The 18,666-nt window shown below is 43.2% G+C and overlaps 1 long non-coding RNA gene across 1 annotated transcript; it reads left to right on the forward strand.

The window, feature by feature from the left end:
• The first annotated feature begins 718 nt into the window (after nucleotides 1-718).
• LOC135059641 (uncharacterized) lies at nucleotides 719-1,807 on the forward strand. The gene is made up of 3 exons (XR_010246094.1): nucleotides 719-790; nucleotides 867-1,079; nucleotides 1,687-1,807. It is a non-coding gene; the product is annotated as an uncharacterized LOC135059641 (long non-coding RNA).
• Nucleotides 1,808-18,666: the final 16,859 nt, after the last annotated feature.

Raw genomic sequence — 18,666 nt, forward strand, 5'->3', positions numbered from 1 at the left:
TGATGTTGAGGTTTGTTTTTTTTATTTGTTATATCTGCATATGTGTTTATGCCTAATTAGTATTTTTAAAATTATATTGTATTGTTAATATATTTTTATGTTATAAATTGATTAGCTATTTGTGTTTGTTTTTTAATGATTTTGTGTTTGTATAGTGAGGTGTAAGGTAGTAATGGTTTTGTGTATATTATTATTTTGCTTGGTCCATTTTGTAAGTTGTAAATTCTTGCATAGATGGCTTTATTTGTAAAGGGACATTAGTTACGTGTGAGTCACGTGTTGTTTAGAATGTATTTTTTGGGTTTTTTGTTTTTTTTTTGTTTAATGTATGTTGTATTTTACTTGTCTTTGTGGGCAATATGTTAGTGTAGATGGCTAAGTATTGTATGTTTACTTTATATTCACTTTGCAATTTTTTTGGTATGTAAACTTTAAAAAACATATTTTCAGATTAATGTAATACTCAAAAATATATGGTAATACATGGGTGTATATTCAGCTGTTGGCCATGGAAAATTAGACTACTTGGCTATGTTTTTGTCTTTAGAAATGGAACCTTATTAGCCTTTTCACAAACAATGAAGCAACCCATTTTTAAATAATTTATTGGGAGAAAGTGTACTCATAATGGTAATCATATGGACACATCACTAAATGTTGCTGCTTACAAAAGTACACACTTTAATTAAAGATCATAAACACCAATTTATAATTTTTCCAGTACGAAAGCAAGCCACCACTTCCAGAACACAAGCAACACTGTCAAGAGCTGTGGATGCTGGCGATACAGGTAACGCAAAATTGACACCAGTTAATGTGCCCAACACAAAATTTACAAACAATCTAATGTTTGCATTAATCCATAGGAACTTCAACATCGCATCACAGTCCACAAAGACGTCCTTCACAGGGGTCTGGCAGCCACACGAGCAGGCCTACCAAGAGACGTCGTCCTGATGTCGCACCAACACCAGCATTAAGCACACCCCCACGTCGTATTTCAACTGTGTTGCCTCAGCCACCAGAACACATTTTGGAGAGTACTCAATCACCGGAACCACATTCCCCTCAGCTGTCTGGTGAGTAAACACAAAACAAAAATTACAAATAACATACTTACACACTGTTTTTGCACACAAAATACACATCAGCAAAAAAAAAAAATAATAATAATAATAATCCTAGTACTTATCCACAGCAGCAAGCACATGGCTTTCAAAATAAAAATGACCCAATCTCCACTATAAAAGTTGTGCTAATTTAGAGTGTCCTCTTGCGCCTTACAGTAGTATTGTGTTGTCATTATTTATTTGTTTAGGAAAAAATTGTGCTTCAGGTAGATTCACACCCTTTCACAATGGTGATTGAATTAATATTGTCATTTACTGTTTGATATTTTAATGCAAGTACGATATGGCGGATGACAAATCCCTTTTTTTTCATGGGGTAAACTTTGTACCTCTGTGTGTTTGTTTCGTAAGTGTGCTCTTTGTCAAACATGTGTCCACTTTTGTTTTGATGTAATTTTTTTCTTCATAGAAACCTACATAATTGGCCTTTTTGATTGTGTATACGAGTCTTGGTGAACATCCTAATTTTCTTTTGAAAAATGTTTGCCAAACACGTCTAGAAAGACAACATAATTTAAAAATATTCACAAATGCTGTCCCCTTAAACCCCATACAGAACCAGACATCATGCCCCCGGAAGCCCAGCAGGAATCTGAACAACAGGAAACATACACCCTCCATCTGCAAGCAATAAACGTTAACCAACCTACCACGCCTCAGGAAAGTACCCCGCCACCCCAAATGTCACCACACCCACAATTGAGCCAAACACCCCCCCCCCCCCCCCCGCAACAACCTGACCCATCATTTTGGGTAACATGGAACCAACAACAGGCACAGAATATTGATTGCCTACGCACACACACCCAATACCTAGCCAGTCTGCCCCATCATCTACCGAGACTGTGTAGAAACACAGGCAGGCTCAATGTCCAGCTATGCAGAGTCACAAACAGTATAGAGCAGATGAGAGCAGATAACAGCCAACTTATTGTTACCTTTCAGCGCTTAATGGATGAGCAACACCGCTATCAACAAGCCCTCATTCAGTTAATTCAAAATAATCAAATTATATCAGAAACCATGTCCCGCATCATAGACAACAACACAACAGCCACAACACAACTTACCGCAACCCTGGCTAGCCTCAGTCAAAATATTAATTTGTTGGCACAACACCAACAAGGTTCCAGCTCAGGGACCAACACACCTACACAGACCCCAATTTCATCACCAGTTCGAAGATCAAGCCGATCCCGCTCCACTGTCCAAACCAAACCCACGTCAGCCACCAAAGAACAGCCTAAGAAATAACCAACCCTGCAGCTGGAGACACATTGTTCACAATCCTAGGCCTACAAAATAGCACTTATTTGAAATGAAAACACATGTTGTACAGTAATAAATGTGAGAAATGATTGATGTGCAATGTGTTATGTGAAAAAAAAACTGTCAGTGTAACAGGATAATTCATTGAGTTATCACACACATGTGTTGGGACTATTCTAGCATCATTACTAACATGAAGGTTTACCACATCACAGCCATAATTATGTGTAAACAATTTTTTAAGGTTGGTGTTAGGCAATGTATGTTTGGCAAATTGGCACACATTACTCAATGTCCATTATGTTGTGGTAATGAGGTTACATATTTCAAACACAGCTTCAGAAGAAAGTCTACACACAACAAACACAAACAATAGGCTAAACAAAAATGGTTGTTAGGGCATAGTAATTAATTATGTAGTATTGTGGCAAACATTACCTTCGAAATGGAAAAACAAACTTTTAACAATATAAACACATAATTACTAACAAAAATCTATATACAAATAGCTAAGTAACTGATACCCAACAGTCAGACATAAACACATATAAAGCAAAATAACAACACTCAGCTGACTAGCTCGAGAGGGAGCAAGAGCCACATTAGTTCAGAAAAAAACATTGGTGTGCCTTAATTTTTAATATACAAAGCACACAGGCAAATTTACTTACCGCTAAAATGTGCCAAAATCAGGTCTTGCCTTACCTGCCTCCCTATATCTGTACTCACAGTGTCGCCAGATGTTTCTAACTCCTCTGCTTGCTGACTGTTTTCTTCATCAACATCATGTGGCAGATGTTGCTGCAAACACATGTTATGAAGAAAACAGCAGCAGAACACAATCCTAGTCACCTTTAAGGGACTATACAACAAAAGCCCGGCAGACTTATTCAGACACCGAAACCTTGATTTCAGTACACCAAAACATCGTTCTATCACATTCCACGTAGACTTATGTGCATGATTGTAATTGTGTTCAGCAGGGGAATCAGAGACGGACAATGGAGTCAGAAGCCAAGAGTAGCAGCCATAACCCCCATCACCTAAAAAACAGAGATTGGCAACATTGAAAAATATTGATGCACAAACACAGTGCAAACATAATGTGCAGGTTGAGGTAAACACAACATTTAACATAAATACTTGGTACATACCCAGCAGCCAGCCATCCGGCATTTCTCCAGCCTCAAATTTATCAAAGAGGGATGAGTGACTGAGGATGAAGGAGTCATGGCAGCCGCCAGGGTAACCCGCAACAACACTCATAATTTTGAGATTTGCATCACAAACCACCTGGACATTAGTTGATTGGCCAAGATGTCTATTTATATAAATATATTGCCTGCCCCTAGGTGGTCTCAGCTCAACGTGTGTGCAATCTATGGCACCCAGCACATTTGGCATGCCAGCAAGATCATAGAAAGCTACCCTGACTGCATGCCACTGAGACTCCTGGGTAGGGAAGCAGATAGAGGCATCTATGTGGGGTTCAAAAGCATCCAAAACCTGAGTGTACATTCAAAAATATAAGGTGAGTGTCTTAAGCACTTTGTTCAAATATACTGTATAAATTCACATTACACAATACAAAAATGGGGCATAAAGGAGTATGTATGGTTTGCCTCACCTGATTCAAATATTTTGAAAAGGTGGGCTGTGAGATTCCTATTACATCGCCTGTCACAGCCTGAAAGCTGCCAGTAGCCATAAAGTGCAACACAGCCAGGAGTTTGTGCAGGCCTGAGACAGAGCGAGAGCGTGCTGTCTCAGGGTCTAGGTCCAGTTTGACTAGGTCATACAGACGGAAAATGTTGCTCCTATTTAGCCAGAACATCTGTATGACCTGGTCATCGGCCAATGCATTTAAGTTTAAACTCCCCCTAAAAAAACGAGGCCTGCGCAGCCTCCGTGGCACCTGTACAACCTGCTGACCATGTTCAGTTTACTGGCCCTGGTTTCTTGTAGCCTCATGGAGCAGTCTCAGGAATCCCACAGCAAAACCAAATTCACTGCTACACACGGCAGCAGCCATTTCAGAGTGATTGATTTGACAAATGTGCTGGCCCACCTTTTAAAGGGCCAAAAATGCAGGTGTGATTAATGATGAAATCGGAACACATGTAAACACGCTTCTCTAAAGCAGGTCTACTTTTTTTTTCGTGTTTTTTTTACGCATTGTATATTTTTACGAACGCAAATGCACTTTCACGGTGGAAATTACAAATACGAATGAATAGTAAATGACCGAGTTCTATACCTAAACAGCCGCGTTTGACCAATGGTGTATTCATTCGTATTTTTTTTCTTTGACTACCAAAAAAATACGAATGCCCTCATCACTGCCGAGATTTGAGTTTAGTAAATTCCCGAGATGACACTTTGAAGAAAAAGCACCAAATTGGTCAAAATCGGGAGCTTAGTAAATATACCCCTATATGTGTGCCTCTCCGTCGGCCACTTTCTTATTTGCGTGAGGTAATCTAAAATGGCGGTGCGTTCCAAGTGCGCTCCACCGCCAATTGAGACGGCGGTGTGTTCCAGCATGCGTTCCACCGCTGTCTTCTGTATAGGAACCTTGTTTACAGGCTCGTTTTTTAATCTATTTCTCTAACTTGTTAAAACTAGTTTCACTACTATGTTGTTTATATAATATTTAGGTTCCTCTTTTTTTTATCTCGTTTCCAAATTACTCTAATCACAGGAAGTGATGTCATAAAAACTACACATGAGCAGTCACCACTCTCCACGTACCCAGGCTCACTATGCCTATCACTATGCCTATTCCCTTGATGAAGTCCAGACACTGACGGACGAAACGCGTTGGAACGGTCTGCTGATATCTCCTTTTATGGACAGATAAGCTCTATATGTTTTTAAAATCTTGTACGTGTGTTTTTTCAGCCATTATATGTCATTATTTATATTAAATCTGTGTATTTTAACTTTTCCCTGTTGAGGCTGACAATTACTGTACGTTTTATTGGGAATAAGCATGTTCCCTAAAGATGCCTTGTGAAAATATGCAGTGACACACCACAATTTTGTGAATGGTACACACTATGGCCCTCATTCTGAGTTGTTCGCTCGCAAGCTGCTTTTAGCAGCATTGCATACGCTAAGCCGCCGCCTACTGGGAGTGAATCTTAGCTTAGCAAAATTGCGAACGAAAGATTCTCAAAATTGCGAATTGAAATTTCTTTGCAGTTTCTGAGTAGCTCGGGACTTACTCTGCCACTGCGATCAGTTCAGTCAGTTTCGTTCCTGGTTTGACGTCACAAACACACCCAGCGTTCGCCCAGGCACTCCCCCGTTTCTCCAGCCACTCCCGCGTTTTTCCCAGAAACGGCAGCGTTTTTTCACACACTCCCATAAAACGGCCAGTTTCCGCCCAGAAACACCCACTTCCTGTCAATCACATTACGATCACCAGAACGAAGAAAAAACCTCGTAATGCCGTGAGTAAAATACCAAACTTCTTAGCAAATTTACTTGGCGCAGTCGCAGTGTGAACATTGCGCATGCGCAATTAGCGGAAAATCGCTGCGATGCGAAGAAAATTACCGAGCGAACAACTCGGAATGACCACCTATGTTTTCTGTTTTCTCTTCTTGTTCACATGTTTTATGCTACAAATGATGGCTACTTGATCGAAGCTCCCTTAACCAGATAAGTGTTCTGGGACGGTCTCATTGTTATACCTACCTAACTATTCCCTTAATTTTTTACACTCTTGGGTGCTCGTATTCACTATTTCATCCAGCTACAAATAAATATTAATACCAAATGCACATAAATGCCACTGAACAAGATTTTGAATCTCTGTATCAGAAAGACCAATGGAAGCTGCTATATTAGCGGCTTCTAAAAGAATACAAGAGGACAATGTATGCAGATAGGAAAGGTGGATGAGACAGAGGGCTCAGCTGTTATACAGCCAGAGTCAGTTTTATAATATTACTAGCTGAAGTACCCAGCAGAGACTGTCCCGCTGTCCCACCTGCTCACAGAGCGGTGGGCATGCCCCCACAATTATGTAAAATGGGTCCGTGACCCACGATTGCGCCACTCCCATGAAGCCATGCCTTATTAATTGGCCATGCCCCCTTTTCAGCCGTGCCAGGGAGTCCCTCGTTGCCATCTCCCAATGTTGGGAGGTATGCTTAAGTTATAAATAAGTTGGATGTAACTGTCAACATTTAAAGTGAGCCGGAACGGGACGGAACTGCAATCTGTCAGTTCCACTTGATGACGGAACGCAGTTCCGCCTCCTCCGGCTCACCTCATCCGATGTTAGCCCAGCGCTGATAGGGGGATGCCGGTTGCCCGATGAGATTGTTTTACCAGCAGGCGCCCGGCTCCCTCTCCACATCTCTCCCATAGTGCCGAGGAGCAGACGCCAACAGGACTGCAGGAGTGGGGCAGGGTGAATATAGTGTGTTTTTTGGTTTGTTTTTTTTTCATATGTGTAGCGGCGCGTCTACTAGGGCTAACTACTGGGGGGCATTACTACTGGGGGGCTTTACTACTGGGGGACAAGCTAATGGGGGCAACCTACAAGGGGGCAAGCTACTGGGGGCATAATTACAGGGGCATTACTACTGGGGGCATAACTACAGGGGCATTACTACAAGGGGCTAAACTACAGGGGGGCAAACTACAAGGGGGAAAGCTACTGGGGGCAACCTACAAGGGGGCTAGCTACTGGGGGCATAACTACAGGGGCATTACTACTGGGGGCATAACTACATGGGCATTACTACAAGGGGGCTAAACTACAAGAGGGCTAAACTACTGGGGGCATAACTACAGGGGCTTAACTACTGGCAGCATTACTACTTGGGGCATTACTACTGGGGGCTAAACTACAAGGGGGCATTACTACTGGGGGCTAAACTACAAGGGGGCATAACTACAGGGGCTAAACTGCAAGGGGGCAAACTACTGGGGGCAAACTACATGGGGGCTAAACTACAGGGGCTAAACTACTGGGGGCATAACTGCAGGGAGCATTACCACTGGGGGCTAAACTACATGGGGCAAACTATATGAGGGCTAAACTACTGGGGGCATGACCACTGGGAGGCTAAACTAAAGGGGGGGTAAACTACTGGGGTCATAACTGCAGGGGCATTACCACTGGGAGGCTAAACTAAAGGGGGGGTAAACTACTGGGGTCATAACTGCAGGGGCATTACCACTGGGGGATAATAAAGCCAGCCTGGTCCCAGATCCGCTGCAGCTGCCCTCAGCCTCCTTTGCCGCCCTCTGACCTCTGCACACCCGCAGCCTCCTCCTCCACAGTATCTCTGGGGCCCACAGCCTCCTCCACCCCACGCCTACCACAGCTTCCTCATCAACCGCACCGCAGACCACCACCGCTGCTAAACAGGTAATCTTACCCTGCTGCTTTTCTCTCTCCCTAGTCCCTACTGTATTCCCTTGCTGTCCCTCTCTCTGTCACTCTCCCTGTCCCTGCTGTCACTTTTCAGGTCCCTGCTGTCACTTTCCATGTCCCTGCTGTCACTCTCCCTGTCCCTCTGTCACTCTATAATGTGAATTTAGGCTCATACCATGTGCTTTAATGTGAATTTTGGCTCATACTGTTTGCTATAATGTGAATTTAGGCTCATACCGCATGCTATAATGTGAATTTCGGCTCATACCATGTGCTATAATGTGAATTTCGGCTCATTCTGTGTGCTATAATGTGAATTTCGGCTCAAACTGTGTGCTATAATGTGAATTTTCGGCTCATAGTGTTTGCTATAATGTGAATTTAGGCTCATATTGTGTGCTATAATGTGAATTTTGGCTCATGCCGTGTGCTATAATGTGAAATTCGGCTCATACTGTGTGGTATAATGTGAAGGGGGCACCAGTAAGGGGTCCTACTATTGTGGTGCATAATGTGTATAAAGCGTATATGGTGTGGTAAACTACAGTGAAGGACACGCCCCCTTCGGCGTGCACATAATTACAACCTTCACTTGTCCATACACCACTTCAAAATTTCCACATCAATCACTGTGTGTTACTACTGTGGGCATTATTACTATTGTGTGATCACGCCCCTTTCTTTTCAAGACCACGCCCTTTTTTTTGCAGGAAGTTTATTCAAATAAATGAAACGTTGACTGGCTAAAAGTCGTTTGACTGCTGCTGCTTAAGTCTTTTCACTGCAAAAACCTGGGAGTGCCACCATCATCTTGCAATTGGTATTTACAATCTACTGGATGGCACCGGGGCAATCATTATTTTCAAGTAAGGAGTGCCGATCATTGCTGGTATATATATATATATATATATATATATATACCAGCAAATAGAAAACCACAGCACTCGCCACCCCAGAAGTGGGGTGCAGTATCCGCACTCGCCACTAATAGGGTGGGGTGCATGTAGCCCATGGCCACCTACTCAAAAATATAGAAACAAAAAGTACAGCACTCACCAAAATAAGCTCACTTATCCTCACAACATCTATGGATAAATGAATAAATGATGGGGGTTTAGTTAGTGAATTGGCCAATGCACGGAAGCCTGCATACCGCTCCAAGGTACCCCACCTTCATGCAGGTCCTACACTATCTCCAAATCATCAAAATTAAAACCTGGCAACTGTATCACATAATATAACTGCAAAAATGCCCACTTGGTGTAAGGTATACCTGCCATGAACTCCATGGCTTTTAAAAGGTACACTAGTCACCTGACACTGGCTAATAATTTACTAAAGGGCAGCTGACACAGGGTTAGGATAATTGGGGTGCATGTACAAAGTTTGTGGCCACAGTTAATGAGTTAACCAGGGATTAACCCTAAAATATACCAGCAAATAGAAAACCACAGCACTCGCCACCCCAGAAGTGGGGTGCAGTATCCGCACTCACCACTAATAGGGTGGGGTGCATGTAGCCCATGGCCAATTACTCAAAAATATAGAAACAAAAAGTACAGCACTCACCAAAATAAGCTCACTATCACCAAATCATCAAAATTAAAACCTGGCAACTGTATCACATAATATAACTGCAAAAATGCCCACTTGGTGACTAGTGTACCTTTTAAAAGCCATGCAGTTCATGGCAGGTATACCTTACACCAAGTGGGCATTTTTGCAGTTATATTATGTGATACAGTTGCCAGGTTTTAATTTTGATGATTTGGTGATAGTGTAGGACCTGCATGAAGGTGGGCTTCCGTGCATTGGCCAATTCACTAACTAAACCCCCATCATTTATTCATTTATCCATAGATGTTGTGAGGATAAGTGAGCTTATTTTGGTGAGTGCTGTACTTTTTGTTTCTATATATATATAAATATATATAAATATATATATATATATATATATATATATATATTTATTTATTTCTAGGAATAAAACATAATGGAAAAGGCGCTCATAGTGCAGACTGTTTAATCAATTTAAAAACAGTAACAGGTCCACGGACAAATTGTATAGGACTCGTACCATATAGCACACGCTGTGCGCTGGTTACCACACGGTTCAAAGAAAATCCACTGGCACAAACTGCATACCCGCTGGCCGCCACCCGGGACCACACACCGCGCCACCGGCTATGGTATAGCCGTGACTCGTCGGGAAACCTCTCTGGATCAGACAGTGGGAGCAGCTGCACAGGTGGACACAGTGCGTCAGACAGGCTACGCTCCAACGCGTTTCGTATCACACTTCGTCAGGACGCTGGCCTGTCTGACACTGAGCTCATGTTTTATGTCCCTGGGCTGTTTGTGCGCATCAGCCCACACTGCTCAATTAGTGGCAAGCACAGCTGAGCACTATTATGGCTCCAGTTAAAAGTGTTTAAGACATGTCAATAAAGCACTTTTTTTCTAAAAACATAACAACAGAACATTTTTAACACTTTTTAGCCTAATAGCAGCAACTTTTAGCTTAAAAGACCATACATAGATCACAGGCAATGAATACGATCAGGTCTAAACTGCGCATGCATATGCACCGCAATGCACAGGCGCGTCGCATGGGTACAAAGCGGATCGCCACTCAGCGATGGTTTTGTGCGAAGGATCCGTTCGCACAGGCTTTTGCAAGGAGACTGACAGGAAGAAGGCATTTGTGAGTGTCAACTGACCGTTTTCTGGGAGTATTTGGAAAAAAGCAGGTGTGTCCATGCGTTTGCAGGGAGGGTTCCTGACGTCAATTCCGGTCCCGGACAGGCTAAAGTGATCGCAGCAGCTGTGTAAGTCCTGGTAAGTCCTACTCAGAGGCTGCACAAAATCTGTTTGTATAGCTCTGCTACACATGCATTCGCACACTTGCAAAGCGAAAATACACTCCCCTATGGGTGGCGACTATGCGAACACAGGACTGCAAAAAAAACCTAGCGAGCAAACAGGTCTGAATTAGGCCCTATGTCCTCTCCTTCTGCAGAAGGTCGTCTGTTGTAGGGAATACTAGGCAGAATGGACCTCAGGATGTTCGCCAGCCTCAGGAGTGCTTCCCTCAGTGCTGCTGCCTGATTTTCACTGGAACTGGGCTAATTTCTTCCTCTTTCTGATGATGGTCCAGCTCTTTCTCTTCCTGATGGTGCCGTTCTTCCTGATGATGGGCCAGCTGTTCCTCTTCCTGATGATGGCCCACCATTGGATGGTCTGCGTCATCCTGACCTTAGCCATGTTTCACTGATGTTATGGTTTGTTCCTCCATTTCCAAGCAGCTGGGCTAACTCCCTTCGGCTCGGTGTATCTGGTGACAGTAGCTGGAGAAATGTAAAAAAAAAAGAAAAAAAAAGATAGAGTAAGAAAAAACGCAGATGGGATTGTGCACTGAGATCCGGTCACTGGTGAATCACTGGCAGCAAATACTAGTGAGCAAACATGGTCTCTCTTGGGAGGCTCTTTCTTATGCATCAGCAACAACTAAATCCCAAGAAATGCCAGTGATATTGCTGTGTGCTGGGGTTTTATGCCACTGAGAATTATAATGTGGCATGCGGGCGGCAGTTAGTGATGGCAGTTGGTGATGGCCATGCTTCAGCAGCATCTTCCCACTGATATTACACAGTGATAAATGTGGGAAACTACATGTCAGTGCCAGTGGTGCAAGTAGAAAAAATGTCTTATAGGTACTGTGTGCGCGCGCCTCTGCCAACAAAATGGGTGTGGCCAAATGCCACATGGGGTGTGGCCAATGAAAATGGTGGTGTGATACACATATGGGGGGAGGGGCAGATACACATATGACCCCAATAGTGCCAGATACACGTTGCCTCACAGTGCAAGATATACATTGCCTCACAGTGTCAGATACACATTGCCCCACAGTGCCAGATACACAAATGCCCCCAGAGTGCCAGATATACAGTACATTGCCTCCCAGTGCCAGATACACAAATGCCCCCACTGTGTCAGATATACATTGCCCCCCAGTGCCAGATACAGAAATGCCCCCACAGTGCGAGATATGCCCCCCAGTGCCAGATATGCCCCCAGTGCCAGATACAGAAATGCCCCCAGTTCCAGATACACATTCCCCCCACTGTCAGATATGCCCCCAGTGCCAGATATGCCCCCAGTGCCAGATACAGAAATGTCCCCACAGTGCCAGATATGCCCCCATTGCCAGATACACATGTCCCCCAGTGCCAGATACACATGTCCCCGCAATGCCAGATATGCCCCTAGTGCCAGATACACATGTCCCCCCAGTGCCAGATTAGCCCCCAGTGCCAGATACACATGTCCCCCAGTGCCAGATACACATGTCCTCCCAATGCCAGATATGCCCTCAGTGCCAGATACACCTGTCCCCCCAATGCCAGATATGCCCTCAGTGCCAGATACACATGTCCCCCCAGTGCCAGACATGCCCCCAATGTCAGATACACATGTCCCCCCAGTGCCAGATATGCCCCCAGTGCCAGGTACACATGCCCCCCTCCCCTTCCCCTGCTGCTGCTGTCCTGTGTGTGAGGGGAGAAGAGCGCAGCCTGCGCCTCTCCTGCCCCTCAGTCTCTGGCAGCGGTGCGGGTGTCTACCTTCAATTTAGCGCTGATCCGTGAGCCAAACAAAGCTCTCCTCCCCTCAAACAGCAGCGACGGTGAGGGTGAGCAGCAGAGGGAGGGAGGGAGCGGTGGCCCGTCGGCGGTGGGTATGGCGTACCCACGGCTAAATTCTTAAGGGTACACTGTACCCACCCGTACCCGCCCACTTGCACCGCTGGTTAGTGCTGAGGAGTCATTACACCAAAAACAGGGTGGTGTGGGGCATCTACTTTTCTGGATGTGTCAGAAAAAATGCAGGCATGCCCAGGTGTTTTTAAGGAGGGTCTCTGACGTCAGCGATGACCACTTCCAGCCTCTTGCGTTGCAAGAATTGTGGACGACTTTGCCTGGCGCAGATGGGAAAAATCTTCGATGTTATGGAAAATGCATATGGTTTTGCATTCAGGCCGCATACAGGTTGAGTATCCCATATCCAAATATTCCGAAATACGGAATATTCCGAAATACAGACTTTTTTGAATGAGAGTGAGATAGTGAAACTTTTGTTTTTTGATGACTCAATGTACACAAACTTTGTTTAATACACAAAGTTATTAAAAATATTGTATTAAATGACCTTCAGGCTGTGTTTATAGGGTGTATATGAAACATAAATGAATTGTGTGAATGTAGACACACTTTGTTTAATGCACAAAGTTATAAAAAATATTGGCTAAAATGACCTTCAGGCTGTGTGTATAAGGTGTATATGTAACATAAATGCCTTCTGTGCTTAGACTTGGGTCCCATCACCATGATATCTCATTATGGTATGCAGTTATTCCAATATACAGAAAAATCCGATATCCAAAATACGTCTGGTCCCAAGCATTTTGGATAAGGGATACTCAACCTGGTATTGCGATGCATTCACAATTTCTGCAATGGGCATCTTTTCTCTATTCCAGGTAGAAACTATATGATCGTAGCAATTGCTTTTTAGTAGAAATTGCAATCCTTGCTGATTTGAAATATTTGATAATACATTTATATAAACAAAAAGTCTCTCTCTAAACAAGTTGCTGTTTCTATGTCTGGAGGTCCCTGCCTTGTACTCCTTCATTGGGCAAAATTGGCATATAATGGGGGTCATTCAGTTGTGGCTGGAGTTGCTGTTGCTGCTGCTTACATAGAAGCAGCAGCGATAGCACTAATATGGTAATATCTAGAATCAGAATGCGTCATGACTCCTGTATGCATTACTGATCCGAGCTGCATCCTAAGACGCAGTATAAGATCATCTTTGACACTATCAGCTGGCTGCTTGACCTGTGGGGTCATGCAAGCCGGCCACCGCAGCTGCACCTAGAGGCCAGGAAATCTCTATCCTCTACAAGTGAAGCAATGAAATTTGGCAAATCTACCTCAGATTTTCACACAAGTCCTAAAAGTAGATAAAGTAGATAAAGAGAACCAAATCAAAGAAATGAAACAAACAAAATTAGACTTATTTATTTTATTGAGGAAAATGGTCCAATATCACATATCCGTGAGTGTCAAAAGGTTATACACACTGAGGAAGCCGCTGATGATCACTATAAGCGGAGAAATGCGTTTGTGGATGTCAAAGTGATAGGAGTGCATATCCTCCGACACATGAGTTACCTGCCAGCCGGCTAAGTTATCTGCCTAATTACCCCACTGCAAACATCTAAAGAGGGGGAAGAGAAGGTTAATAGCACATGGACCCCAGTGCTAAGGGGGAATAAGGAGTGAACTCCATTACCACTGTGCCTATATTACCTACTAACAACAGAGAACTTTTGTATTGTACTTACTGTGTTACAGGTGAATTGCAGGGACGCCTGCTCCTTTTAAAATAAGATGGAGATATATAATATAAGCTCTAACCAGAGACTAACAAGTTGATTAATTCCTGCTTATATATAGCTGGACTTTATACTAATGTGCATGTGCCCACTACTAATATCACGGATAAGCAGCATTTAACTGGTTATAATATGCATATGAGGTTTAATATTCAGATTTGTTGTTAATTAATTATAATTTAATTTTGTTTATGGTTTATTGTATGTGATACCAGACAGTGTCTTATAGTATTTTAATATATGCTAAATTGTGCAATAAATGTCCATACCTGGATGAGAAGCGCAGTCCTGCATGTTTGTTTCTGTGAGTGTCAAAAGTTTGTGAACCTTTGCTTTCAGTATCTGTTATGACCCCCTTGTACAGCAATAACTGCATGTAATGTTTCTGGTAATTGTTGATTAGTCGTTACCATCGGCTTAGAGGAATTTCACCCCATTTCTCTGTAAAAATCAGCTTCAACTCTGTTATGTTGGTGGGTTTCCTCCCATGAACTGCTTGCGTCAGATCCTTCTAAAACATTTCGATTGGATTAAGGTCAGGACTTTGACTTCGACATTCCAACTTTACATTTATTCTTCTTTAATCATTCTTTGGTCAAATGACTTGTGTGCTTTGTGCCATTGTCTTGCTGCATGACCCACATTCTCTTGAGATGCAGCTCATGGACTAATGTTCTGGCATTTTCCTTTAGAATTTTCTGGTATAATTCAGAATTCATTGTCCCATCAATGATGGCAAGTCGTCCTGGCCCAGATGCAGCAAAACCGTCCAAAAACCATGATACCACCACCACCGTGTTTCACATATGGTATTTATGCTGGAAAACAGTGTTCTCCTTTCTCCAAACACTGCTATGGCACTACAGCTTACCGTCCCTTGGTACACTTCACCCCTCTCGGCTTCCCCTTCTGTGTTCGCAGCATCGGAAGAGCTGCAGTGTTTGGGCGGGAGGAGACTGGTGGAAGCAGCTGCTTCGGAGCAACGTAAGTATACACTAGCACACTCACCCACATTGATTCCCCCCCCCTCGCCGTATTGGGTAACATGGGCTCCGTCTGGAGTAATGTGCAAAAGAGGAGTCTGTCTTGCGTAATGTGTAAAAGGGAGCACTGCCTGGAATAATGTGTAAAAGGTGGTTCTGCCGGGAATAATGTGTAAAAGGTGGTTCTGCCTGGCATAATGTGTAAAAGGGGGCTCTACCTGGAGTAATGTGTAAAAGGGGATCTACTTGAATTAATGTGTAAAAGGAGCTATAAGTGGCACTACTGGGTGGCGTAATTTGAATAATGGAGACTACTGTGCGGCGTAATATGATTTGGTATTATTTTGTGACCACATTCCTTTCCCATGAAGCCATGCCCCTATATTTTTGCTGCAAGACTTAGGCACACACTGCCCCTATTTTAGTTATGGGGGAGCACCAATTCTCTTTCATTGACAGGTCACCAAAATGTCTAGCTACGGCTCTGGCACCCCCTGTACCTACTATAGCTATGCCTATGCATATCAATGTATAACATTCTATCTCTCATTATTGTGATATTTTTATTACAATCTAACAAATTACGAAATAGAATCTCCTCAAAACACTGATAATTAATATTAATTTATTTTAAAGGTGATTCACACTTTATATGTATAAACTGTTAAGTGGCAAATGGGATTAGAAGCTTCAAATCAGTAAATGGGTTGTCAGGCATAATGACCTTAGAAGCAGAGGCCCTGTTCTGCAGACCTGGATTGTGATAGCCTTAGGTGGACAATTGAGTTCTCTCTGCCCACTGATGGATGCAAGATTAATAGGCCCCAAGGCACAAGCAGCCCTTGGCCTTGCCTGCAGCTCCATGAACTCAGATAACTGCACGAGAAACTAGGCCCTAGTAATGTTTCATACAGCCAGAAAAAATAAACAATTTTTTTTTTAAAGAATTAATAAAACCGTTATAATACATGATTCATTTCTAATCTTTTTATAATAATGACAGTGAAATTTTCATACTCAATATGGTCTCTACTAGATGGTCATATGGAACACCAGTTGTTCCTTAAAATACAGTCACAGCATGATTGAAGATGAAATTAACTCTGGGGGTCATTCCGAGTTGTTCGCTCGGTAAAAATCTTCGCATCGCAGCGATTTTCCGCTTAATGCGCATGCGCAATGTCCGCACTGCGACTGCGCCAAGTAAATTTGCTATGAAGTTAGGAATTTTACTCACGGCATTTCCATCGTTTAGGCGATCGTAATGTGATTGACAGGAAGTGGGTGTTTCTGGGCGGAAACAGGCCGTTTTATGGGCGTGTGGGAAAAAACGCTACCGTTTCTGGGAAAAACGCAGGAGTGGCCGGAGAAACGGGGGAGTGTCTGTGCGAACGCTGGGTGTGTTTGTGACGTCAAACCAGGAACGACAAGCAGTGAACTGATCGCAGATGCCGAGTAAGTGTGGAGCTACTCAGAAACTGCTACGAGGTGTGTAATCGCAATATTGCGAATACATCGTTCGCAATTTTAAGATGCTAAGATTCACTCCCAGTAGGCGGCGGCTTAGCATGAGCAAATCTGCTAAAATCCGCTTGCGAGCGAACAACTCGGAATGACCCCCTCTGTTAGGTAGCATGTTCTTTATAACTTGATTTATTAATTGTGTATTAATCATACTTGCCTACTCTCCCGGATTCTGCAGGAGACACCCAGTTTCTTGGGTAATCACCCTCAGCCCCAGAAGAGCAGGCTCCCCTCCCGCATTCTACCCACTTCCTAGTGAAGTAGGCAGGATGTGAAGATAAATACATAAAAACCGTGAACTCACCGGAGGGGTGGGGCCTAATGACATGATTATATAATAATCGCATACTTATAGCCCTGCCTTATGCAAATCTGAGCCATTCACAGCATTTTCCCTGCAAGGGGGGCAGGGCCTAATGGCGCTATTTGCTTGGCCCCGCTCCAGTCACCGCCCACCTGCTTCTTCTCTCCAGGCATCTCCCGGAGAGGAGAGTTATAATGTCGGTAAGTATGGTGTTAATTCTTTACAACATGTCAACTTTTTGACCTGTCAACCTACAACATGTCGACCTAGAGACCCTGTCGACCTAGAAACTCTGTTGACCAATAGTGGTCGATCTAAGTCTTGTCGACCTAGAGAGCGGATGCCATCCTATTAGGCAACCTTATCCTGCAAAGAAGTCTGTTAAGATATATTGTATTCAACCCTATTATTATTTTATTTATTTATTACCAGTTATTTATATAGTGCATACATATATTCTGCAGCGCTTTACAGAGAATATTTAGGCATTCACATCAGTATCTGCACCAGTGGACCTTACAATCTATATTCCCTACTACATGTACATGCACATACATTCACGCTAGGGTTAATTTTGTTTGAAGCCGATTAACCTACCAGTATATTATTGGATTGTGGGAGGAAACCGGAGTACCCAGAGGAAACCCATGCAAGCACGGGAAGAATATACAAACTCCACAAAGGTAGGGTCGTGGTGGGAATCGAACCCATGACCTCAGTGCTGTGAGACAGTAATGCTAACCATTAAAGATTCAGTGCTGCCTATTGGCCATCCCATGTCTGACAGCCTTTAGGGCTCGGAAGATTGCAGTTTCCAGTGAGTTTAAAGACAGCAAAAGAGGGGGTAGGGATCAACTAGCTTCTACCTTCAGGGTGATAACTCATAATGTGGGAAATTCCACTATGAGTGGATATCTTCTTTCTCCACAATGACCCTTTCTGGGACATTCTAATCTTGGAGATCAATCCCCGCCAACCAAGTGACTTTACAAAGGCTGTAATCAAGGAAAACAAAAAAGGCAGAATGGAGGCTGTGCTAAATTTGTTCAATATGACAACAGTAATAATGTATTTAATAAATCACAATTTAATAATAAAAAGTTGATACACTAAAATTTTTGGGTAAATGCACCATAAAATACATGCACTAATAATAAAAGGTTTAAAAGCGCAAATAGTACAATAAATGAATCAAGGGTTACCCAAATCGCCAGGAGTTTGAAATAGAATTGAATTAGAGGAAGTCCTTTCCAAAATTTCCACCTTTGAAAAAGCTGCTAGTTGATTGCAGCGAAACACGTCAGGTGTTCATGGACCCACGCCAGGAACTTACTGTTGGAAGACCGGACCATCCCCTATTGCAATCCAGACTATCACTTGCATTTGGAGGACTCTTACATCCAAGCTGAACCGATGAACCTTGCCTACTGCACTGCATGAGGAGCTCACCATCAAAAATCTTGGAGCACCATACCCTCTAGCGGTAATATTTCAACATTGGACACTTGCTTACCTCCTACAAATTTGTTCATGCTGGACTTTCGTACCATTGGGGAAAAATTTGGGAACGGACTTCCTCTAATTCAATTCTATTTCAAACT

This window comes from Pseudophryne corroboree, chromosome 1, assembly GCF_028390025.1.
Source record: "Pseudophryne corroboree isolate aPseCor3 chromosome 1, aPseCor3.hap2, whole genome shotgun sequence".
Lineage (NCBI taxonomy): Eukaryota > Metazoa > Chordata > Amphibia > Anura > Myobatrachidae > Pseudophryne > Pseudophryne corroboree.